Raw genomic sequence first — 27,211 nt, 5'->3', positions numbered from 1 at the left:
CATATATAAATAAAAATACATAAGATAGCTTATATACCTAGATTGGTTGCATGTCCATAAAGTGACTCCAGACGCAGGTTGTAAATCTAGTCAGCTCCATCTTGGGTACTAGCCTACAAAGTACCCAGGACATCGTCAGGGGGCGGTGTCTCAGAAAGGCAGTGTCCATTATTAAGGACCTCCAGCACCCAGGACATGCCCTTTTCTCACTGCTACCATCAGGAAGGAGGTACAGAAGCCTGAAGGCACACACTCAGTGATTCAGGAACAGCTTCTTCCCCTCTGCCATCCCATTCCTAAATGGACATCGCAGCTTTGGACACTACCTCACTCTTTTTTAATATACAATATTTCTGTTTTTGCATGTTTTTTAAATCTATACAATATATGTAATTGATTTACTTGTTTATTATTATTATTATTTTATTTTTCTCTGCTCGATTATATATTGCATTGAGCTGCTGCTGCTAAGTTAACAAATTTCACGTCACATGCTGGTGATAATATACCTGATTCTGATTCTAATTCTGAGTGTCTGTACATAAGGTGACTCTGACAGGAAATGATCAAGTCGTGGTGGGGGGTGTGGAGGGGTTGGGTTCGTAGGTGGGGGTGTTGATCAGCCTTACTGCTTGGGGAAAGGAACTGTTTTTGAGTCAGGTGGTCCTGGTGTGGGCGCTATGTAGCCTCCTCCCTGCTGGGAGTGGGACAAACAGTCCGTGAGCGTGATGTTAGTAGCCTTTATCCAGCAACGTTCTGAACATATGTACTGGTTCTGGTGATGTTTTGATAAAGTTACAGGCTTACGAGCTGCCATCAAACAGCTACAATGCAAGTTGTACGATGTACGTACCTGTGGTGAAAGGGTTGAGTTTTTATGGATGGCAGACAGGAAGCTGATCAAAAGGACTGCTTTATCCTGCATGATGCTTCCTGGAGGTTGTTGGAAGCTTTAGTATTCAGAAATGAAGAGAGTATTTCACCATGGCCACTACAGTGCTGTGTTAAAGAAAAAAATCAAACATGGACGATTAAAGCCCAGAAAGATATTTAAAAGGAATTGTGAGTGTGCTCGGTTCCGGTCGTCTCATTATAGGAAGGATGTGGGAAGCTTTCCATCCAGGGGGTCAGTGTGGACATGGTGGAGGATTACAGATACCCGGGGATACGAAGTGACAATAAACTGGACTGGTCAAAGAACACTGAGGCTGTCTACAAGAAGGGTCAGAGCCGTCTCTATTTCCTGAGGAGACTGAGGTCCTTTAACATCTGCCGGACGATGCTGAGGATGTTCTACGAGTCTGTGGTGGCCAGTAAGATCATCTTTGCTGTTGTGTGCTGGGCAGCAGGCTGAGGGTAGCAGACACCAACAGAATCAACAAACTCATTCGTAAGGCCAGTGATGTTGTGGGGATGGAACTGGACTCTCTGACGGTGGTGTCTGAAAAGAGGATGCTGTCCAAGTTGCATGCCATCTTGGACAATGTCTCCCATCCACTACATAATGGACCGGTTGGACACAGGAGTACATTCAGCCAGAGACTCATTCCACCGAGATGCAGCACAGAGCGTCATAGGAAGTCATTCCTGCCTGTGGCCATCAAACTTTACAACTTCTCCCTTGGAGGGTCAGTCACCCTGAGCCAATAGGCTGGTCCTGGCATAATTTACATATTACTATTAATTATTTATGGTTTTATTACTATTTAATTATTTATGGTGCAACTGTAATGAAAACCAATTTCCCCTGGGATCAATAAAGTATGACTATGACTTTAGAGAGGGTGCAGAGCAGATTTACTGGGATGCTGCCTGGATTAGAGGGAATGTCTTATGAGGATAGATTGAACATACTCGGGCTTTTCTCTTTTGGAGAGAAGGAGATTGAGAGGCAAACGTGGAGGAGAGAGAGCGGTTCTCAGAGAGGCTGGTTCGAGTCGCTACCCTCGGGAGGAGCCAATAGGTACGAGTCGATGCCCTCAGAGGGGACAATATGCTCGAGTCGCTGCTCCATGTGGGTGATCTGTTAGTTTTTGTGTGAGGGAGGGGTTGGGGTTTGCGAGACTTTGTTTCTTTTTCTTTTCGTCCGGTGGAGGGTGGGGAGATTAAGGTTAATCTTTCGACTACTTCTATGGCTTTCTGTATTTTATGGCTATCTGGAGAAGACGAATCTCAGAATTGTATTATGCATACACACTTTGATAATAAAATGAACTTTTGAACCTAGAATGTGATGAAGAGAAAATGTTGACGATGATAAGATGCATATATCGAGTGGATAGGTAGCACCTTAATCTCAGGCCAGAACTAGCTAATATGAGGAAGGCATCATTTTGAAGTAAGTGGAGGGCGATGTCACAGGTGATTTTTTTTTGCACACACAGAGAGTGGTGGGTGTGTGTGGAACGCTCTGTCAGGGCGGTGGTAGAGGCAGATACATTAGTGATATTTAAGAGACTCTTCGATAGGCACATGAATGAAAGAAAAATGGAGAGCTGTGTGGGAGGGAAGGGTTAGAGTAAGTTAAAAGGTCAGCACAACATTGTGGGCTGAAGGGCCTTTACCTGCTGTGCTATTCTGCATTCTATAAATAAGAGGCAGAAAGCGGGAAGACCCAAGTATGCAAAAAAACAGACAGGGTGTAGGAAGACTGAAAATTGCACAGCGGAAGACCAAACGATAAAGATGGAGACTTTAAGGAAACATTTTTGACCATGTGAGATATTACACAAGATCACCAATCTCAAGCTTAACACATGAAGATCATAACGCATTTTTCTGCACGAAAACTGCTCAATCCCGATCTTCCCTCCAATTTGTAACAACCAGTGTGCGCAAAAATCTTGTGCTGTGCAATTTTTTGACCAGTGACAGCAACATGTGCGCACTGAATTTTATATATAGAGGTATTCATTTTAACAGCTAGCAAAACATTTTTCTAAGAACTTTGATCTCCTCTGGGTTTGATCGTTTTCGCTCTCACTCATCTGGACTCTCACGAAACATACGTAGCAGGCAATGAAGGATTTTCTCACCAGACCTTTTTCACACTGTCCACGTGATTTGCTTGCTAAATGATGCTTCAAAAAGCCAAGAATCATTCCACTTCTTCACACTTATAAAATCTCCAGCAACTTTTGCATCGTGACAAAACACACAGGGTACACCAGTTTCTGTATTGTACATAAATATTTCTCGTAGCTGCACGTTCCTGACCTCATGAGCTTTCAGTGTAGCAGCTTCTACTGTTTCATTAAGCCATTCTGCTTTAAATGAATTCACAGTTCTTTTGCATTTCACGACCTTTGCTTCTTTGGAATTTGACCATAGTGAATCAATAATTTCTTCAATTAAAACAATATAAATAAGCCAGTTCTAAAATCTGCAGACAAATCATTGCAAATTCCACATTGTCAACACTGTCTGCATCAGAAACCGGAAAAGGAAACGTGATTGTGTATGACTGTGAAATATACTGAACATGCCAATGAGGTAAAGGGTGACAACCTCTTGTGCAGTTTAAATTCCCTTGTGCACTAGTAGCAAAAGGTGTGTGCATGCACATGCTTACGACTTAGAGGGAACATCATTTGATCCATTTTTTTTTAGTTATTTTTAATATTTGATCCATATGTTAGCATTATACATCTAGTGTATACTTAGTTCGAATTTTCTAAATTTGATTTGAGGCGGCATGCTAGCCTAGTAGTTATCCCAACTCTTTACAGTATTAGCGACCTAGGCTCAATTACCACCGTTCGTTGTAAGGAGTTTGTACGTTCCCCCCGTGACCGCGTGTGTTTCCTCCGGGTGCTCTGGTTTCCTCCCACAGTCCAAAGACGTACCAGTTGCTAGGTTAGTTGGTCATTGTAAATTGCCCCGTGATTAGGCTAGGATCAGAGTGTCACGACACACGAGAGTGTGGGATGAGCTGCCAGCGTAACTGGTGCACACGAGCTCGATTTCAACGGTTAAGCGAAGGTTGGATAGGTACATGGATGGTTGGGGCGTGGAGAGCTGTGGTCCAGGTGCAGGTCGAAGGGAGCGGGCAGTTTAAACGGTTTCGGTTTGGACTAGATGGGCCGAAAGGCCTGTTTCTCTATGACTCTGCAACGCTATTAAATTGGGGGATTGCCGGGCATTGCAGCTCACAGCACTGGAAGGGCCTATTCCGCGCTCTATGTCAAGAAGTCAATAAATAAATACTCAAGGTAAGAAAGAATGAAAACCAAGAATAAAATTAGTTAGTTAATACTCTTAACACGATAAAGAGGATACAGCAGAACACACATCTGATAATACAACAATTACGAAACAATGCCAAGCTGTGAAAGGTTTGAATGACTTCCTGTCTGAAGTAATCTCTTTTCAGCTACACTTTAAATATTGAGAGTGCCACCAAATGCTCCAACTCAAAGATCTTTTCAAGATGTCACATAATATAACATGTGGTCATACATCTGTCTGTATATTTTATTATGGGGCATTGGACCAGAAAAAAGTGTTATATTGTATAACTCGATAATGTTAAATCCTAAGCACTCTTCATTTGTGTGATAAGATGGTAAGCTGTTAGACCCGTGAGACCTACATCGCAGATTGCCTGGTGATGACATCATCAGAATCAGAATCAGGTTCATTACCACCGGCATGTGACATGAAATCTGTTAACTTAGCAGCAGCAGTTCAATGCAATATATAATCCAGCAGAGAGAGAGAGAGAGAGAGAGAAAAAATAAAACATAATAAATAAACAAGTAAATCAATTACATATATTGAATATTTTTTAAAAATGTGCAAAAACAGAAATACTGTATATTAAAAAAGTGAGGTGGTGTCCAAAGCTTCAATGTCCATTTAGGAATCGGATGGCAGAGGGGAAGAAGCTGTTCCTGAATCACTGAATGTGTGCCTTCAGGCTTCTGTACCTCCTACCTGATGGTAACAGTGAGAAAAGGGCATGCCCTGGGTGCTGGAGGTCCTTAATAATGGAAACCTCCCATCCATTATCTCTTCCATTTTGTAAATTAAAGTATGGACTACCACAAAGTACCTTCTGGTTTCTAGCCATGCCTTTTTTTTTGAGAATTTGGGCATTTTTTGATCAGGGTGGCCTCCAGATAACCAGCAGGGCTAGATTGAACTGAGCTGAACTGAATATGCCTGGACTCTTTCACTTTTGGTGTTTTATATTCTGTGTTTTTTTTTCGCATTGCGGGTTGGTTGCTTTTCTTTGAACCAGTTCCATAATGTTTCTTTGTTTCATGGCTGACTGTAGGGGAGACTAAGCTCAGGTTTGTCTACTACATGTATACTTAGATAATAAATGTACATTGGATCTTTGAAACACTGGTTCCCACCGAGGGGCCGCTGGTTCGAGTCGCTTCCCTCGGAGAGGCCGCTGGGTCCCAATGCTCTCGGAGGTGTTATCAAAATTCAGAGATTTATGGATTGGAGGGTAGTTCATATTGACTTCTTTCAGTTCAATGCCTTTTTCATATTCTGGCCATTCTTTCTCGTTGCTGATTTGGGGGCTGGGGGTTTGGGTGATCAGTTAGCTTTCTGTACCGAGGAAGGTTTGGGGAGGGAGGGGTGTAGTTCGCAAGTTTTTGTTTCTTATTTTTTCTGTGTGGGAGGGGGAAATTGATGTCTTTTTTTTCCATCTCCTTCTATGGTTTTTCTGTATTTTATGGCTATCTGGAGAAGACAAATCTCAGAGTTGTATTACGCATACATACTTTGATAATGAATTGAACCTTTGAACATGAATACACCTGTTTCAAAATGATGTGCAAACAGATTGTCTTGCACATTTTACTTGTCCTCTTTCTGTGACATTGTAGAACAGCTGTAAGCTATTAATTGCCCAGTAATAGTAACACCGGCAACATTCTTAAGTGAAGATACAATGTTAATTGACTATTGACACCATCCTGCTATACACCTTGAAACAGAAATGAGCTGCTCCTTTCCAAGGAACACCCATCATTCAAGGACAGCGTGAGCATCTTGCTTCGAACTGAGACGCTAATGTGTTCCTTTCTGCTCCCAGACTAACCAGGAGAACAGCTTCCTTCCCCACGAGCAACTAGCTATTTCCCACTCAAGACCACAAGGCATAGGAGCAGAATTAGGCCATCTGGCCCATCAAGTCTGCTCTGCCATTCAATCGTGGCTGATCCTTTTTTTCAATCTCCTCCTCAACCCCAGTTCCTGGCCTTCTCTCCATACAGACCCAGAGCCATCAAACATTCCTCGTATGATAACCCTTTCATTCTTGGAACCATCCTTGTGAACCTCCTCTGGACCCCCTCCAATACCAGCACATCTTTTCTTAGATGAGGGGCCCAAAACTGTTCACAACACTCACCGGTGCCTTATAAAGCCTCAGCATCACATCCTTGCTCTTGTATTCTAGACCTTTTGAAATGAATGCTTCTGGTGTTTAAGGCAGCAATGAAGGTCCTCCATGGAAGTCAGAGAGTCATAGAAAAGTACAGCACGAATACAGGTCCTTCAGCCCATCTAGTCTATGCCAAACCATTTAAGCTGCCTACTCTCTTCAACCTTCCCCGGGACCATGGCCCTCCATACCCCTACCATCCATGTACCCATCTAAACTTCTCTTGCACGTTGAGATCGAGCTCGCATGCACCACTTGCGCTGGCAGCTCGTTCCGCACTCTCACCACCCTCTGAGTGAAGACATTTCCCCTCATGTTCCCCTTAAACCTTTCACCCTTAACCCAAGACCTCTAGCTGTAGTCCACCCAAACTCAAAAGCCTGCTTGCATTACATAGAACATAGAAATCTACAGCACGTTACAGGCCCTTCGGCCCACAACGTTGTGCTGACCTACTCTAGAAATTGCCTAGAATTTCCCTACCGCGTAGCCCTCTATTTTTTCGAAGTTCCACGTACCTCTCTCTTAAAAGACCCTATTGCATCCACCTCTACCATCTTCGCCAGCAGTGCGTTGAGCACATCTACATGAAACGTTGCCAATGAAAAGCAGCATCCATCATCACTAATCCTCACCGCCCAGGCCATGCTCTATTCTCGCTGCTGCCATCACATAGAAGTTACAAGAGCCTCAGGACTCGCACTATTAGGTTCAAGAACAGTTACTACCCCTCGGGCTCCTGAACAAAAGGGGATAACTACACTCATTCTACTTCAGGTGTTCCCACAACCGATAATCTCACTTTTAGGACGCTTTATCTTGTTATTTCAAGCTCTCATTATTTATAGTTGCATTTGCACAGTTTCAGAATCAGATTTATTATCACCAGCATGTGTCATGAAATTTTTTAACTGAGCAGCAGCAGTTCAATGCAATACCTAACATAGAAAATAATAATAATAAAGTAAATCAATTACAGTATACATATAATGAATAGATTAAAAAGCACGCAAAAACCAGAAATAATATATATTAAAAGACTGAGGTCATGTTCAAGGGATCAATGTCCATTTCGGAATCGGATGGCAGAGGGGCAGAAATTGTTCCTGAATCGCTGGGTGTGTGTCTTTAGGCATCTGTACCTCCTTCCTCATGGTAACAGTGAGAAAAGGCCATGCCCTGGGTGCTGGAGGTCTTTAATTTTGGACGCTGCCTTCCTGAGACACCACTCCGTGAAGATGTCCTGGATACTTTGAAGGCCCAAGTTGGAGCCGACTAAACTTACAACCCTCTGCAGCTTCTTTCCATCCTGTGCAGTAGCCCCTCCATACTAGACAGTGATGCAGCCTGTCAGGATGCTCTCCACAGTACATCTATAGAAATTTTTGAGAGTATTTATTGACATACCAAATCTCTTCAAACTCCTAATTGTTGTTCACTGATCCTGTTTACAGTTAGTATTCTATAGATTTGTTGAGTATGCCCACAGGAAAATGAATCTCAGGGTTGTACGTGGTGATGTGTATGTACTCGATAATAAAATTTACCTTGAACTTTGATTTCAATGTCTTTGCAGTTTTTAGATGTTGAATTTCTACGAGCAGATTTTGGTGTGTTATCTCAGAAATGTTTCCAGGGGCTTGCTGACCTTCCTTCAAATGGGAGTAAAGGGCCTGTCTGGGGAGATGCGAATTAGGCATTTGGAAGACCTGACCGATCCATCACAGCTTATAGTCCTTACAGAAAGTGAGATCGAGGAGCAGAAACCTATTTAGGATTAAGGATTCCGAAGCTGCCTCAGAGAAAGTGGAAGGCAGTCTGTGGTTAGCCAACAAACACAAGCTAGGTTGTGTGGTAAGAGGTAGGTCTAATGCTCTAGTCATTTAGATAAGAGAGTGGCCAAATTTCCTAAGAATGAAAAGACACAAACAATTGTTATCAGTAACAGTGGCATTTATATCACAGTGTTACACTCACAACACGCTGGAGGAACTCAGCAGGTCGGGCAGCGATGAGTTGACGTTTCGGGCCGGAACCCTTCGTCAGGACTGTAGAGGGAAGGGGCAGAGGCTCTATAAAGAAGGTGGGGGGAGGGTGGGAAGGAGAAGGCTGGTAGGTTCCAGGTGAAAAACCAGTAAGGGGAAAGATAAAGGGGTGAGGGAGGGGAGGCAGGGAGGGGATAGGCAGGAAAGGTGAAGAAGGAATAGGGGAAAGCACAATAGGTAGTAAGAGGAGGAACTATGAGGGAGGTGATAGGCAGCTGGGGGAGGGGGCAGAGTGAAATAGGGATAGGGGAAGGGAGGGGGAGGGAATTACCGGAAGTTAGAGAATTCTATGTTCATACCAAGGGGCTGGAGACTACCTAGACGGTATATGAGGAGTTGCTCCTCCAACCTGAGTTTAGCCTCATCATGGCAGTAGAGGAGGCCGTGTATGGACCTATCTGAATGGGAATGGGAAGCAGAGTTGAAGTGGGTGGCTACCGGGAGAGCACAGTGTTTACACACAAGAATGACTTATTTATTAAGAAACAGCCCTTTGAGCTGCACTGCCCAGCAATCCACTGATTTGACCCTAGGCGAATCGCGAGACAATTTGCAATGACCAATTGGACTACTAGCCGGTACGTCGTTGCACTGTGGGAGGAAACCGTAGCACCTGGAGGAGACCCACGCATTCCATGGGGAGAACGTGCAAGCTTGCTTACAGAAGACGCTGGAACTGAAATGCCGAGAAGTAATCGCGCAGCGGAAACTGCTACAGTACCAATACCACTGAGAAAGATATGTTCCCGAGCCAGCTCTCTCTTCCAATTTTCTTGTTACTCATTTAATTTCCAGAAACTTGGAGTACTGTGCTCAATTCTGGTCGCCTCACTACAGAAAGGGCGTGGAAACCATAGAAAGGGTGCAGAGGAGATTTACAAGGACATTGCCTGGATTGGGGAGCATGCCTTATGAGAATAGGTTGAGTGAATTCGGCCTTTTCTCCCTGAAGTGACGGAGGATGAGAGCTGACCTGATAAGAGGTGTATAAGATAATGAGAGGCATTGATCGTGTGGATAGTCAGAGGCTTTTTCCCAGGGCTGAAATGGCTAGCACGAGAGGGCACAGTTTTAAGGTGCTTGGAAGCAGGTACCAAGGAGATGTCAAGGTAAGTTTTTTTATGCATGGGATGGGCTGCCAGCGACAGTGGTGGAAGCAGAAACAATAGGGTCTTTTAAGAGACTCCTGGATAGGTACATGGAGCTTAGAAAAATAGAGGGCTATGGGTAAGCCTAGTTAGTTCTCAGTTAAGGACATGTTTGGGGCCTGTATTGTGCTGTAGGTTTTCTATGTTTCTATGTTTCAAAAAGAACATTCTCCAAATACTAAACTACCTTGCTACACAGCGAATGAGCCAGAAAGCAAATAGATGGAATCGGTAACTCACTGGATCTGCCAAAGACTTTCACCTGGTAAAACTGAAGTGCCCTATAATACCAGCAACAATTGTCAACGGGATTGAGGATGAAATTACTTACAGCAGCAGCAGCACAACGGCAATTTGCTTCGTGCATCGTTTGTTGACTAATGTTACTCATTCCCTGGTTAACCATAAAGATTAAGAATGACCTCAACCCAGATAAGCCCATAACACAATGATGGAGGACAGCCTGTGGTTTGCAAAAGGGAAATGGCTTAGAGCCTTGAATAAAATATAAAATCCCCATGTTTCCAGATAAAGAGAAAGATTTAAAAGCTGGTGCAGATGTTAAAAGGCACAATTATACTTGACAAACTCAGACTAGTTCTTTAAGGAGGTACTAAATACTGCAGTAGCCGGTCGGTGGTATGGTGGCATCTGCACCGGACTTCGAGGCAACTAGTCGTGGGTTCGAACCTGGCTGGTTTCTTCCGTGCTGGGTTGAGCATCGAGCTGGGAAGTTGGCCTCGTATAAAGCAGACAAATGCTAAAGGAACGGCAGGGCCATTGCCCAATGCGCCACGAGGCATGGAGAAGAACAAACACTACAGAGAGAGAAATGCAGATACATGGAAACACGTGGGATCTGACTACAGAAAACAAAGGATTTCAAATTCAATGGAGAGGGAAAACAGAATCAGGATGTTTCTCTAGAGTGGAATTAGTTCCATACTTTGGGCAATGATTCGATGCACAATGGGCAACTTTCAGACAAAGGGCCTGTCTGTGCTGTACTTCTCTATGGCTCTATGATACCCAATATAGAAGGTAGAGGTTTTGTTTATTGTGCAGTGGTGAACAGAGAAATGGACTAAAATCTAACAGACTCCTTAGGCGGTACAAGCTCACATTTAAAAACAGTAGGAATTCTGCTCTGGACGGTAGAAATGTCCAAACTATGAAATTTGTGGATGAAATTGACAGAAAATTTAAGTCCGTGCCATTGGTCGCTGAGGTTAAATCAACAAAAAGATAGAATTCTTATACTTTGCGTTATGGAAAATATAACCAAAGAGGCTGTTGCGAGTGAATAATAAGGCTATAAGACTTGGGTGCAGATTTATGCCATTCAGCCCATCGAATCTGCTCTCTCATTTGACCATGGCTGACATTTTCCCTCTCAACCCCATTCTCCTGCTTTCTCTCTGTAACCTTTGGTGCCTTTATTAATCAATAACCCGTCAACCTCCGCTTTAAATATTGTATACCCAATGACTTGACCTCCGCAGCCGTCTGCGGCAATGAATTCCACAGATTCAGCAGCCTCTGGCTAGAGAAATTCCTTCTCATTCCTGTTCTAAAGGGGCGTCCCTCTATCATGCAACTTCACCCTCTGGTCCTGACTCTCTCAATACTTGCAACATCGTCTCACATCAACTCTATCTGGGCCTTTTAAAATTCCATAGGTTTCAATCAGAACTCCCACCTCCTCAGTCTTTTAAACTCCAGCGAGTCCAGAGCCATAGCCATCGAACACTCCCCATGCATTAACCCTTTCATTGCCAGGATCATTCTTGTAAACCTCTCCAAAGCCAACACATCGTTTCTGAGATGAGGGGCCCAAACTGCTCCCAATACTTCAAGCGTGGTCTGACCAACCCAACCTGGAGCTCAATTTGATAACTCTATGCACTAGTGGACGCCACATAATATGAATTTTAAAGCAGATCGCCAGGACTGTATCGAACATGAACAAATGCAAGTATATTGTCTGGTCTGGACCTCTTGACCGTGTCTGCGTGCTTTGATGCATTGAATTGCTGCCGCATGATTGGCTGATTAGACAATCGCATTAACAAGGTGTCCCTAGTAAAATGGTCGGTGAGCACACATCTGGCTGCTGTTTATCACGTAATTTCTACAGACATGTGTTGGGGGGAGCACTCTGACTGGTTGCATCGCAGCTCAGTATGGACAGAACTGCAAGAGAGGGTTGCAGACTGGGCGCAACTTCCCCAGCATTGAGGGCAACTCAAGACGGCAGCTGTGGTAAACCATGTATATAGGTTGTAACTGGGTTACCTATCTGGACATGCCTGGACACTCCTCTCTGCTGACTGCTCCTGTGGCTCTTCCCACAGACTCCTGAATAAAGGCGATTGTGTCACTGCTCCTCCCACAGTCCAGGACAGACACACAGCATGGACGTGGATCCATTTTACTGTTAATAAAAGCCTTTCAGTACTTACTCTACTTCCAGTCTTTTGGAGTAATTGATAGTGCATCAGCAGCATCCATCACCAAGGGCCCACACCACCTGGGTCATGGCTTCTTCCCATTGTTACCGTCAGGGAGGAGGTACAGGAGCCTGAAGGCACACACTCAATGATTCAGAAACAGCTTCTTTCTCTTCAGCAAAGATTTCTGAAAGGTCCAGGAATCCTTGAGCACTAATTTGTCACTCCTCTTTGTATTTATTTATTATTTATTGAAATACATTGCAGAATAGGCCCTTCTAGCCCTTCCAGCCGTGCTGCCCATCAATTTAATCCAAGCCTGATCACGGGGACAATTTATAATGACCAGTTAACCTACCAACCGGTACGTCTTTGGACTGTGGGAGGAAACTGGAGCACCCGGAGGAAACCCACTCGATCACGGGGCAGAACGTACAATCTCCTCGCAGGCAGTGGCGGGACTTGAACCCGAGTTACTGGATATACTGTAAGGCATCGTGCTAACCACTATGCTCCTTTTCCACTAGTTAATTACTTACGTAACTTTATGTCTTGCACTGTACTTCTGCAGTACAAATTTCACGACATATATCGGAGTTAATAACCCCAATTTTGATTACCCGGGGGGACTAATGATTAATAACAGTAAGCTCCCAAGTCTTTTGCTTCTGGGGAGAAAGAGGAAGACAATATATAAATGCCACATTGTTTAATGCCATAAAGGAAAGAAAACAGCTCAATTTGGGGTTGGAAGAAATTGCTACATAATTAAGGGCAATTTACATTTGGTTTTGAAGAGCTAATAACAAAAGCAGCAACATACCATGCTCTTTCTTCTCTGCTGACTTGTTCAGTATTGCGGTATACAACATGTTTGAATGCAGCCTTTTTGCGGTTACGGCTGCTGTGGTTACCAGCTTCGAGCTAAATAGGAAAATGGATTCAAAGAACTTAACTGCTTTTGCAGAATATGCCTACTCGCATATGTACATGTGGTCTATTTTTAAATACAATAATCAAAGCCAGACGTTCCGGTCTGGTTTTCAATTATCAAAATTATCAAGAGACAACCTGGCAAATCACGCCACTAGTCCAGAGCTGTATGGGTGGCCGCAGTGGTGGATTTAGGTCGAAGAGGGCAAAAACAAAGTTTTACCCTCATGACAGGAGCTAGGAACAGGAGGATTGCCAATACCTTGTTAAAAATTGCAGAAGTTATAGCCTTATAGATGCTGTGCTCCATGCCTGCAAGCTTCACAACAATTGGGCTCGCTAATATGATGAACCGAGGCTGAAGCTTTGGGCCTATTCCGGGCTGCTCCAGAGATTTGGATCCAAGGACTCAATGTGGTTTGGAACGCTATTGTTGTTGCTCGCTTTTGTTTGCATGATTTGTCTTTTTTTCCTCTTTCTCTGCGCATTGGGGGTTGGTCTTTCTTTGTTTAATTGGGTCCTTTTGGGTTTCTTGCTTTATGGCTGCCTGTAGGGAGACAAATCTCAAGGTTGTTTAATTTATACATACATTGATAATAAATGTACTTGAATCTTGAACCTTGACTTGAATTTTAAGTACAGCACCAAGCACACCACTCTGTAAGTGACTGTGGTGCCTCCGCAGCATAGCGGTTAGCACGACGCTATTACACCTCGCGACGTTCTGGAGTTTGGAGTTCAATTCCGGTGCTGTTCTTTAAGGAGTTTCGGTAGGTCCTTCCCGCAGAATGTGAGAGTTTTCCCCAGGTGCTCCGGTTTCCTTGCCCAGTCCAAAACTGGTCACTGTGAACTGTCCCGTGATTAGGTTTAAGGTGAATTGGGATTGTCGAGGGTGGCGTGGCATGAAGAGCCAGAAGAGTCTGCTCCACGCTGTACAACTTGCTCAGTGCCCGATATGCCGATAGTACTTGGGGCAGCAATGAAGGTCCTCCATCTCTGTCTGTCCTTGGCCATCAAGACCAATGTTGGTCTTGGTCTTGGCGGTGCCTTCATGATGCCAGCAGCTTCCTCTTGGTTTTTCAATTATACAACCTTGAGATTTGTCTGCTTACAGGCAACCACAAAGCAAGAAACCCGAAAGAACCTGATTAAACAAAGAAAGACCAACCCCCAATGCACAAAGAAGAGAAAAAAAAAACAAATCATGCAAACAATAGAAGCAAGAACGGTAGCTTCCTCTCGGTTGCCAATCACGCAAATCCCGGGTGGAGACTCGGGAATACCGCCTCACTCAGATGTAGAGGGATTCTTTTTTACTGTTTCCGCAGCAATTTTGTTTTACCAGCCAGGGTTGTTAGCCCAGAGCTGAACCTCTGAACTTGGAGGGCAGTGAACCGCTCTCAAGTCTGGCCACTACCCTTTGACCTGTTTGGCATGGGTGACCCTCCCAACAGCCAAAGCACAAGGCTCTGACTGCAGCCAACGTAGCTCTCTGGATCATAGAGGTACGCAGGCCTCCAAGCCACGACAAGGTTGAGGTCCTCTTGGAGGCACGTTGTTTTGCGGAGTAAAAAAATAAGAAATGTGCATGCACGGCACTGAAATCAGCGCATGATAGACAGATCGAAGTTAAGCATTAGATCAGATCTAAACTCTCCTGTCATCCCGCACCTACTGATAAAAGGTGGTGAAAATTTAAGCAGCCAGAAGGGGGTTCTGAAAAAGGCAGACCTCAAAGGAAGATAACAACACATCTACAACCAGAAATTCCAAATGTGTGATCCATCTTCAATGTTCAAAGTAAATTTATTATCAGTTGACATACTGAGCTGTGATGCCTCTGGACAGGATGCTTCCTATGATCGTAGATTAAGGATTCAAAGTACATTTATTATCAAAGTATGTATGCATATACAACCCTAAGATTCATCTTCCCCCACAGACAGCCACAAAACAAAGACAACCGTAGAACCCGTTAAAACAAAAACACCAACCTCACCCCCCCATTCACAAAAAAAACTAATCACGCAAACTGCAACAAAAAAAATGAGCGTAAAGTACTGAACATAAAACTAAAACAGAAAATGGAAAGAGTCCAGGTATATTTAATTCAGCTCGGTGTTCGTTAACTGCAGGCCGCCCTAATTCAAAGTCGCCCAAAATAGCAATGAGAAAAGCATTCAGAAACCAGAAACACATCATAATGTGAACTACATGTCCAATTCACAAACCATGTCAAACGAACCTTGCCCAAGACCTTGGAACCATCATCCAGTAGCATTGAAGGAAAGAAAGACTTTCCTAATGCAGGGACCTTTCTCCAGGAACTGGGAGGGAGGGAGAGAGAGAGAGAGAGAGAGAGAGAGACCGTCACACACAGACGGCTTCCTCCAGCAGCAGTAGGCGAGAGGCTGGTAGGTGGCACTGAACACTCACTCGCCTCGATGATTTCAATCTTCCTCGGCGCTTTAATCGGCGAGATCAGCGAGAAATGGAGTCGATTGTGAGCTCATGCTCTGTCTCCAGGCTCAGAAACAGAGAAAACCTGCAGCACAATACAGGACCTTTGGCCCACAAAGCTGTGCCAAACATGTCCTTACCTTAGAAATTACCTAGGGTTACCCATAGCCCTCTATTTTTCTGAGCTCCGTGTACCTGTCCAAGAGTCTCTTAAAAGATCCTATCGTATCTGCCTCCACCACCGTTGCCAGCAGCCTATTCCACATACTCACCACTCTCTGCGTAAAAAACTTACCCCTGATATCTCCTCTGCACCTACTTCCAAGCACCTTACAACTGTGCCCTCTCGTGCTAGCCATTTCAGCCCTGGGAAAAAGCCTCTGACTATCCACGTGATCAATGCCTCTCATCATCTTACACACCTCTATCAGGTCACCTCTCATCCTCCGTCGCTCCAAGGAGAAAAGGCCAAACTTGCTCAACCTATTCTCATAAGGCATGCTCCCCAATCGAGGCAAATCTCCTCTGCACCCTTTCTATGGTTTCCACATCCTTCCTGTACTGAGGCGATCAGAACTGAGCACAGTACTCCAAGTGGGGTCTGACCAGGGTCCTATACAGCTGCAACATTACCTCTCGGCTCTTTAACTCAATCCCATGGTTGATGAAGGCCAATGCACTGTATGCCTTCTTCACCACAGAGTCAACATGCGTAGTAGCATTGAGCGTCCTATGGACTTGGAGCCCAAGATCCCTCTGATCGTTCGCACTGTCAAGAGTCTTACTATTAATACTATATTCTGCCATCATATTTGACCCACCAAAATGAACCACATCACACTTATCTGGGATGAACTCCATCTGCCACTTCTTAACCACATGGTTTCTTAACCTTCTTGGCCTCAGGGAAACCGTCAGAGACAGCAAAGTGCCAAGTCACTCAACTGGCCCAAAAACACGCCACCAAAATATAGGTCACAGGCTCCAGCAATAGCAGAAGCACATCTGAGAGAAAGCGACGTAAAAAAAGTAGTTTTGTGAACCATCTGGAGGATGTCACCCTTGGTCACGTTGTTTGCTGGCGCCATCTTCCTACGGAAAAGTGATTAGGTTGAGATTGGGGTACATATCAGAACAGAGCAGACAGAATATTTACTCTCAAAAAGCTGTACTGTGTCTGACAGTGGAGTACATGAAGACAACTATGGATGCTTGAAAATTCTGTTCACTTATATACCTATCTTTGACATGGATACAAAATTAAGACCAAAAAAAGATTATTGAGAATTACGAAGAACAATGGGATACATCAGGAAATCTTCTTTGGAGTTTGCAGATAGAAGACACAAAGGAAGACCGAAGGTTAACACACTCAAAATGCTGGAGAAACTCAGCAGGTCAGGCAGCATCTATGGAGAGGAATAAAGACTCGATGTTTCGGACCTAGGTCTTGGCTGAAGAATGGACACAAAATGCCGGTGGAGCTCAGCAAGTCAGGAGGCATCTATGGAGAGGAATAAAGACTCGATGTTTCGGACCTAGGTCTTGGCTGAGGAATCGACACAAAATGCCGGTGGAGCTCAGCAAGTCAGGAGGCATCTATGGAGAGGAATAAAGACTCGATGTTTCGGACCTAGGTCTTGGCTGAAGAATGGACACAAAATGCTGGAGAAACTCAGCAGGTCAGGCAGCATCTATGGAGAGGAATAAAGAGTCAAAGTTTCCGGCTGTGACCCTTATCGCGTCGCAATGTCGACTGTTTATTCTTTTCCATAGGTGTCGCTTGGCCTGCTGAGTTCCTCCGGCGTTTTGTGTGCGTTGCTCAGATTTCCAGCATCTGCAGACTTTCTTGTGTTTATGGTCTGCAGACCCTGTGTTTGTGAGTCAGAAAGGTAGTTTGAAACGGCTTGATGAAGTGATTGGCATGTTACAAAACCCTGTTAAATAATGGAAAAGGAAGAAATCTTCAGAAAGGGGGAAAATTGAGAACAGACTCTTGCAGACACCTTTTTCTAGTTACATCAAGACCATCTTGGAGCTCAGGAAAACAAAGCAGGGAAGTCTATTGCGAAGCATGGGGGGCAGAAATAAATAAAATTTGGGGTTGGAAAATGAATCGAAGTTTCAAGTTATAGTTTTAAATCCTACTCTAAACATTGCTATTGATTTCTCACATAATCGACCATTCTCATCCACGTGAATAAAAATCACCACTGTCCCCACCCCTGCAAATGTGTCACTTCGCAGAAGTGGGTCTTTCTCTGCAAATCTAGAAGGGCAGAAAGCACGTCAACACCACAACTCGCCCTCGCCGTTTGCCACAGTTAATCACTTCAGAACCGATAGCCAGTTAACTGGTGTTAACAGAGCTGTCAGTGGCAGCCACACACCCCTGGTATGCATTGGGAGTCTGGAATTAATCAGAAAATAAAGGCAGCGCTTGATGAAAATTGGCCTGCATTAAAATCAGCCCTATTCATATTTAAACTGCAGTGCATAAATTGGAGCTGCTTTATTGACCTTGTGTCCTTCTCATTTTCCAAACTGAACGAAATGATCTTATCATTTCTTGTCAAGATCCTGTAACCCCTTCCACAACAAAAAATATAGATCTTATTTTAGAACATAATCTTCAGCCCTCACGAGTTATACTTCCCCTTCCTTCACCGTTCATTTGTTCGTTCAGCTAGTTATCTATCTATTTATTTATTTAGAGAAAGGGTGCAGAGCAGGCCCTCTCGGACCAGCAAGCCACACCGCCCAGCAACTTACAAACAGCCCTTTAAGCCGTCGGCTTCCATCGTCATCTCGGCTTTCACTACTGTCAGCCACGCAAATCCCGGGCAGAGTCTCAGGAATACCGTCGCACTCAGATGGAGAAGGATTCTTCCCTGCTGTTTGCGTAACAGTATTGTTCGACCAGTCAGGGTTGTCAGCCCTGAGCTGGACCCACGACCCTGAAGGGCCGGTGTACCACACGTAGTCTGGCCTCTACTCTTTGACCTGTTTGGGTGACCCGACCAAGAGTCAAAGCATAAAGCCCTGACCCCAGCCAACCTAGCTCTCCGGGTCATTGAGGCACACAAGTCTCCGAACCCTACGACAAGGCTGTGGTCCTCTTGGAGCACCGCCCAGCAATCCACCTATTTAACCCTCGCCTAATCTCAGGACAATTTATAATGACCGGTTGGCCTATTCACTGGCATGTCTTTAGACTGTGGGAGAAACCATAGCGTGCAGAGGAGACCCACGTGGTTCATTGAATTGAATTGACTTTATTTCTTACAACCTCCATATACATGAGGAATAAAAATCTTAAAGTTACGCCTCCATCTCAATGTGCAATGTATAGTAATTTATAATAAATATTATGTACAACAGGACAGTCATTATAACATAGAAATAAAGTTGTGTCAGTGTGAATTAATCAGTCTGATGGCCGGTGGAAGAAGCTGTCCTGGAGCCTGTTGGTCCTGGCTTTTATGCTGCGGTACCGTTTCCTGGATGGTAGCAGCTAGAACAGTTTGTGGTTGGGGTGACTCGGGTCTCCAATGATCTTTCCGGCCCTTTTTACACACCTGTCCTTGTAAGTGTCCTGAACAGTGGGAAGTTCACATCTACAGATGTGCTGGGCTGTCTGCACCACTCTCTGCAGAGACCTGCGATTGAGGGAGGTACAGTTCTCATACCGGGCAGTGATGCAGCCGGTCAGGTTGCTCTCAATTATGCCCCTGTAGAAAGTTCTTAGGATTTCTCCTCGTCCATGGGGAGAACGTACAAACTCCTTACAGATGGCGCCTTTATCGACGCCGTAATAGCGTTGCACCAACTGCTACGCTATCGCGGTGCCCGTTTCAGATACAGAATCTCCCTTAACATTAGCAGTTCACTATTCCTTTTGCAATTGTAATCAAGGAGCACTGTTTTTCTCCCCCCTCTCTCTCTCTTGACCTGTCCGCTTCTCAGATTCCCAGAACATGTAAAATTATGATCACAGTGCAAAGGCTTCTTAGCCGCAAAAGAACAGGTTGGCTTCATGGGAATAAAGGCAAGGGTTAAATTCTAAAATCTGCTCTTTTTAAGTCCAAGAAACTGAGATAATGACCTTGTTCATCTGAATTTCAATGTTCACTTAATCTAAGCACTATGTGAGAGTGGATGGTGTTATTACAGACTGAAAAGCCTCCCAAAGGAGGTGACTGCTAAGATCTTCTCAATACTGTCATATGCTCAACAGCTTAGTATGTGAATGAGGCCCCAGATGGCATTTTAAATAGGTGCCAGCAGGAGAATACTTTCCTGCGGGGAAGAATTTCACTGATGGTGCGACTATATTGCATTTCGCTGCTTCGTTAGGGCCTATAGATGGACAGTTCCGCCGGAGATTTGAGAACGACACTCTATTCCTCTACAACTAGGTACTGACAAAATTGGGGGGGTGCTGGGATGTGGCAGGCGAGGTGTTCCCTTAGAGCCAAACATAGGAGCCAAATTAGGCCATTTGGCCCGTCTGGTCTGCTCCACCATTCAATCATGGCTGATTTATTATCCCCCTCAACCCCACTTTCCTGCCTTCCTTGCATAACTTTTGATGCCCTTAGTAATCAACAATGTGAGCTGAATTGTACAGGGACCCTTCAACTTTGTGTTTTATATTCTGTGTTCTCCTTTCGCTCATGCTTTCTTCTTGCAGCTTGCAAAATTTGTTTCCTTTTTCCCGCGTCTGGGAGGTTGATGCCCTCGCTGCCGTTCGCACGGGCTGATGTTTTTTTCTGTGAACGGGTTCCATGTTGTTTCTTTGTTTCGTGGCTGTCTGTGGAGAAGACGAATCTCAGGGTTGTATACCGCACACATACTTTAACAATAAATGTACCTTGAATCAATCTCCACTTTAAATATTCCCGATGAATTCCACAGATACACCATACTCTGGGTGAAGAAATTTCTCCTTATCCCTGTTCTCAAGAGACCCCCTTCTGTTCTGAGGCTGTGCCCTCTAATCTTAGGCTTCCCCACTGGAGGAAACATTCTCTCCACATCCACTCTATCGAGGCCTTTCAATATTCAATAGGTTTCAATGAGATTTTCCTTCATTCTTCTAAACTCCAGTGAGTACAGGCCCAGAGCCATCAAATGCTCCCCATACATTAACTGTTTCATTCCCGTAATCATTTTCGTAACATCCTTTGGACCCTCTACAATGCCAGCACATCCTTTCTTAGATAAGGAACCCAAAACTGCTCACAATATTCCAAGTGGGATCTGACTAATGTCTTATAAAGCCACAGGGTTACATCCTTGCGTTTATACTATAGCCCCCTCGATCGAAATGAATGCTACCACTGCGTTTCCCTTCCTTACCGCCGACTCAACCAGCGTGTTATCCTGGAAGTAACGACACATCACAGAGTTAAAACTGAAATGGTAAACTGTTGAAACGAAGGACAGCTGCTCAACTGAAGGCACATCATTGTTGGCAGAATCTCAGATGGTGACGAGAGGGCGTACAGGAGCGAGATATACCAGCTAGTTGAGTGGTGTCGTAGCAACAACCTCGAACTCAACGTCAGTAAGACTAAAGAGCTGATTGTGGACTTCAGGAAGGGTAAGGCGAGGGAACACACACCAATCAGAAGTGATCAGAAGTGGAGAGAGTGAGCAATTTCAAGTTCCTGGGTATCAATATCTCTGGGGACCTATCCTGGGCCCAACATATCATAGAAACATAGAAAAACTGCAGCACAATGCAGTCCCTTCAGCCCACAAAGCTGCACTGAACATGTCCTTACCTTAGAGTTTATCTACGGTTACCAATAGCCCTCTATTTTTCTAAGCTCCATGTACCTGTCCAGGAGTCTCTTAAAAGACCCTATCATATCCACCTCCACCACAATCGCCGGCAGGCCATTCCACGCACTCACCACTCTCTGCATAAAAAACTTACCCCCAACATCTCCTCTGTACCCACTTCCAAGCATCTTAAAACTGTGCCCTCTCGTGCTAGTCACTTCTGCCCTAGGAGAAAGCCTCTGACTATCCACACGATCAATGCCTCTCATCATCTTATACACCTCTATCAGGTCACCTCTCATCCTCCGTCGCTCCAAGGAGAAAAGGCCAAGTTCACTCAACCGATTCTCATAAGGCATGCTCCCCAATCCAGGCAACATCCTTGTAAATGTCCTCTGCACCCTTTCTATGGTTTCCACATCCTTCCTACATCGATGCAGCAACAAAGGCACGACAGTGGCTATATTTCATTTGGGGTTTGAAAAAAATTTGGTATTTCTACAGATGCACCAGGGAGCGCATTCGAACTGGCTGCATCACCGTCGGGTATGGGGTGGGGGGAGGGGGCTACTGCACAGGATCGAAGTAAGTTGCAGAGAGTTGTAAACTCAGTCAGCCCCGTCACGGGCACCAGCCTCCGGAGTATCCAGGACATCTTCAAGGAGTGGTGCCTCAGAAAGGCGGCGTCCATCATTAAGGACCCTCATCACCCAGGATATACCCTCTTCTCATTGCTACCATCAGGAAGGAGGTACAGGAGCCTGAAGGCACACACTCAACGATTCGGGAACAGCTTCTTCCCCTCTGCCGTCCAATTTCTGAATGGACATTGAACCGATAAACACAACCTCACTACTTTTTTATTTGTATTTTTTGCGCTACTTGTTTAATTTAACTATATATATACTTACCGTACTTCAGTTTTTTTGTCTATTACTGTGTATTGCAATGTACTGCTGGCACAAAGTCAACAAGCCTCACGACGTATGCTGGTGATACTAAACCTGATTGTGGTCCGGATTCTGCACTGTACTGTGCTTAATTCGCCCAGACAGAGTCCAAGCACAAATTTCCCAAGGACTTCAATTAAGTGAGATCAGAAATGAGCAAGTCAATACAGGCAACGAGTCTAGCCATAGGAATCGAAGTACTTATACCAGCAGGTGACCGGACCTGAAAGTCGTTTTGTTAAAGTGAGGCCATGCAGGAGCTGACCTAGCCTGCATCGGAAATGAAGAGCAGTGCGACACGGCCTCACTTCTGTGATTCCCACACAATGAACTCTCCTCAGACAACTCGGCCGAGGAGTCTCCGGGCGATCTTAGGAGCGGCGGTCTCGTTCTGTGCAACAAACTGACGGGTCATCGGGGGCGCAGGACTGCATTTCCAATGCAAGTGTGATAAAGGGGCTTCAAATCACTGCTGATGTTTCCACACTTCTGAACTAAGATAAATCTGAAATTGAAAAAACAGAAAGTTCCTCCACAAGTCTCTATAGTATCTAGGCTACCTTCAGGGAGCGTTGCCTCAGAAAGGCTGTGTCCATCATTAAGGACCTCTACCACCCAGGACATGCCCTCTTCTCATTGCTACCATCAGGGAGGAGGTACAGGAGCCTGAAGACACACACTCAACGATTCAGGAACAGCTTCTTCCCCTCTGCCATCCGATTTCTGAATGGACACTGAACCCATGAACACGACCTCCCTACTTTTTTGCATCTGTTTTTTTGCACTACTTATTTAATTATTTAATATACATATTAAATTGAAGCACAAGGAGACGGTTGGGGCTATCCAGCTGGGCCGCCAGGGACTTGGATGGACAACCCACAAGTGGTGGTCATCTTCTACAGGTAAGGAGCGCCGTGAGCTTGTAACACAAGAAATACGAGAGGTAGAAGAGGAGAAGAGGTCAACTAAAACAGCTCGCCTGGCCAAACAAGGGGCTTGGACCCGGTGGGAAAGTGTTGAACAACGACATCTATCTTGGGATGTTCTGTGGCAGATGGAACCGCTCCGTGTTTCTTTTCTATGCAGAGCAGCGTACAACCTGCTCCCAACACCTGCCAACCTCAGCACCTGGTATGAAGTTAAGACAGACAGGTGTGCTGCTTGTGGCAGGAAGGGAACAGTTCAACATATCTTGAGTGCAAGCAGAGTCAATCTTTCCAGCGGCATATACACTTGGAGAGATAACAACGTTCTCAAAGTTGTAACAGAAGCGGTTGAGCAGAGAGTACTGCAGCACAACTAATCTCATGCCCCACGCTGCACAGAACATCGCGTATCATTTGTGAAAGAAGGCTCCAAGTCAAGGGTGTACAGCGCAGGCTCACGATCAAGCATACTTTCTTCAGCCAATGATTGGTGTGTCAAGGCCGACCTGGATGGGAAAGGCAGTTTCCCGGAGCAAATAGCTTTCACCACATTGCATCCAGATATAATCGTATGGTCTGACACCAGTAGAGAAGTGGTTATTGGTGAACTCACAGTCCCCTGGGAAGACAACATCAATGAAGCCCATGAGTGCAAATTAACCAAGTATGCAGAATTAAGATCAGAGTGCAGAGACAGAGGGTGGAAGGTCTCATGCTATCCATTCGAAGTAGGCTGCCGTGGGTTTATTGCGTTCACTCTCCAGAAGTGGCTGCATGACCTTGGCTTCACGAGAAGAGAGATCAAGTCAACCAGCAGGGCTGTAGCTGAGGCAGCAGAGAAAGGATCAGCATGGGTGTGGACCAAGTACGTCCGGAGGGGCAGATAGTCAGACAGTGTATACATATCTTGCAAACCCTTCAGTAGTTGCATAGACACCTGAAGAGCAGACTATCTGTTGGATGGAAGCGACCAACAACTCTGATAGAGGCAGATGCCAAGTTTTTAAGCTCACCAGTGGGAGGTGGTGCTTTAGCACTGCTGGCCCACCACCTCGAGGGAGACTTCATCATAAGCGGGCCGAAACTCCTGAAGACAGGTGGCAGATCAACTGATGATCCCACTGGTGATAGCACAGGACAGTTAACATTTTAGTCCACTTATATTTTGTAACTCTTTAATATACATACACTTAATATAATTCATAGTTTTCTTTTCCTCTCTATTATTATACATTGCATTGTACTGCTGCTACAAAGTTAACACATTTCACGACATATGCCAGTGATATTAAACCTGATTCTGACATCAGTGGAGAAAGAATTGAGATCATTGGCCTGAAACATTAATTCTCCTGATGAAGGGTCTCAGGCCAAAAAGTTGACTGCCTATTCCTTTCCATAGATGCCTCCCGACCTGCTGAGTTCTTCAAGCACTTTGTACGTGTTACTTAAGATAACATCTACTCCGCAACATTTGCGGAGAAGGAGTTCATATCGTTGACCTGAAACATTAATTTTCCTGATGAAGGGTCATAGCCCGAAACGTCGACTGTTTATTCCTCTCCAGAGATGCTGCCTGACCACTGACTTCCTCCAGCATTTTGTGTGTGTGTTGCTCTGGATTTCCAGCACAAGAGATCCTGCAGATGCTGGAATCGTTTTGTGTGCAGAATCTCTTGCGTTTAATATTAGTTCTCCTTCTTTTTGCAATTGGAGCCTGGCCTGCTGAGTGTGTTCAGTGTTTTCTGATTACCTGGGCTTCTGGCACCGACACCATTTCCCCCCGGCATTGCAGCTGTTCCAACAAGTACAGTGTTTGATATGAAAGCAAAAATTTAACACGAGCAAAGTACAGCAGTAATTGAAAACAAACCAAAACCACTCAGAGACTAAGCACGAGGGGCTGATGCTGTATGACACTGTCCACAATAACAAAGTTCTAAGTCGAACAAAGTACATTCAATCCTTTATAAAGGAACCAGCAAAGACAAACAATCTTGTCGCAATGAAAAACTAGCGATATAATGAGATAAGCAGTCTCAGCATATTCAAACGTATTTAACTGCTAGCGATCTTAGCGTATTCAAGCTAAACGGCGACTCCTTTGTTTGCATCTTCAGAAACAGCTCTATTTCCAGCTTTAATATCTCTATTTTAACTTCTCAGGATTCTTTTGAAGACCCTGACCTGGAGTTACACACTGACTTCGGTTCTTTGTGGGAATGGGTCCCGCTCTTGGAATTTTGCAACCAGCCGTTATCCAACATGCCAAGGGCATGGCCTAAGAGTTCAGCTCGCCTATGGAGGCCTAGGTTGGAGTCCCGACACACTGATGTGTCATGGGAGCTGGAAGATCTTTGGCTGTGTGCCCAGAGACCTTTCGGCACAGAGCTTGGTAAAAGTGACGCAACGGACTTTTAATATCGTAAACCGGCAAGTTGCTTGTTTTGTCTCCCCTCTTGCTGTGAAACAGAGACACTCTCCTATTAGGGAGAGAGAGAACCTGTGGTATGTCGAATACCGGGTGAAACACGAAGTCTTTGGGGTAACTGCAAGTCTGTGTCTTTACTGTTGCTTTGCTCACGCTTCAGTGCTCGGTGACTAGTGCCAATGCTTTTTTTGCCGGTGGGGGGAGGGGGGATCATTGCTTGCTGCCGCTTACACGCGGGCCGGGGGGGGGGGTGACTTTGGGGTTCTAACATTTAACTGTCATTCATTCTTTGGGGCACGCCTCTGTTTTCGTGGATGGTTGCAAAGAAAAAGCATTTCAGGATGTATATTGTATACATTTCTCTGACATTAAATGTACCTTTGAAACCTTTCAACTAAGCGCCAGAAAGTTCCATCGACCTACCCCATGACAGACTAAAAATCTGAAGACAAAGTGTGAATACATAACTACACTCATCACATCTACCACACCCAACCCACGTTACAAATTACCTGTAAGGAAAACGCACAACGATACAATGCGGACAGGAAATGGACACGTGTCTCCTACATGAAGGATGCCGCAAAGTGAAAAAGATAAAATGCTATATAAAATTGATTGAAATGTTACATTCAGATTGACAACCCAATGGAGCAGCTGAAATAATAAGATTATATCAACACATTTTCATCTAATTATCTATCACACACAGGAGGCCATCAACCCTACGTACTCTCTCCATATTTCCCTGTATCCCTGTGACTTCATCCCTATCCCATAGCTTCGGCTCACTTTTCCTAATTACCTGCACTAAGAAGTAATGTTCAGAAGCAAATTAACCTACCAGCATGCTTTCGGGAGCCAGGAGGAATCCCAGGGGGAATGGCATGAGCAAATTCCACTGAGAGAGCACCCGATATTAGGATTTGAACAGGCCTCTAGAATTCAGAGTCAGCAGCGATAAACCTGCTTATTGCTGTTTACAGCTGCCAGGAGAGAGGTGTTGGAGCCGTTGCGCTCCACCAGGGACGGCGTGGCGTGGCACAGCATCCAGACTGGCATTTCTGCTGCCCCCTCACCGGTGTGCGCTCAGCAATGGACTCAGTGTCTGAAGTAAATATATGGTGGTTGTATTTCACTGATATCCAAAATGTGCTGGCTGTCTTGTATATGCGAAGACAAGGCCTCAAGCCGTGGGCGTTGCCTGTTTACAGCAACTGGGAGACAGGAGTCAGAGACAGGGGTGGTGTGGCACAGCGTACAGGCCGGAGTCGGTGCTGCCCTGCCCTGGAGTTCGCTTGGCAGAGGGCAAATTCTGTTGTGGTCATCTGCAGATTTCGGCAGCATCGGACGGCTTGAGTTTGGTCTCTTTTATCTTTCTGACTTATACATGCTATGTGTGCTTTGTGCTGTGCGTGACTGTTGGTACTGTGTTTTGTACCTTGACCCTGGAGTAACACTGCCTTGTATTGTTCATGTAGGCTTGAATGACAATGAAACCTGAATTTGAATTGAATAACTCTGAAGAAGTCATGTTCACAAAGGCCTGCATTTGTCCATTTAATTTTTTTTTAATTAACCAAGAGCTTTCTTCCTTTCAGGTCTCATCAATATTTCTCTCAACCAGCCAAATTCCAGTCAGGTTGATGGGGATTAGACAGTCCAAGCTCTG

The sequence above is a fragment of the Mobula hypostoma genome, chromosome 30 (assembly GCF_963921235.1).
Source record: "Mobula hypostoma chromosome 30, sMobHyp1.1, whole genome shotgun sequence".
Classification (NCBI taxonomy): domain Eukaryota; kingdom Metazoa; phylum Chordata; class Chondrichthyes; order Myliobatiformes; family Myliobatidae; genus Mobula; species Mobula hypostoma.
The sequence above is the reverse complement of the archived record's forward strand: the minus strand, read 5'-3'. Positions refer to the sequence as shown.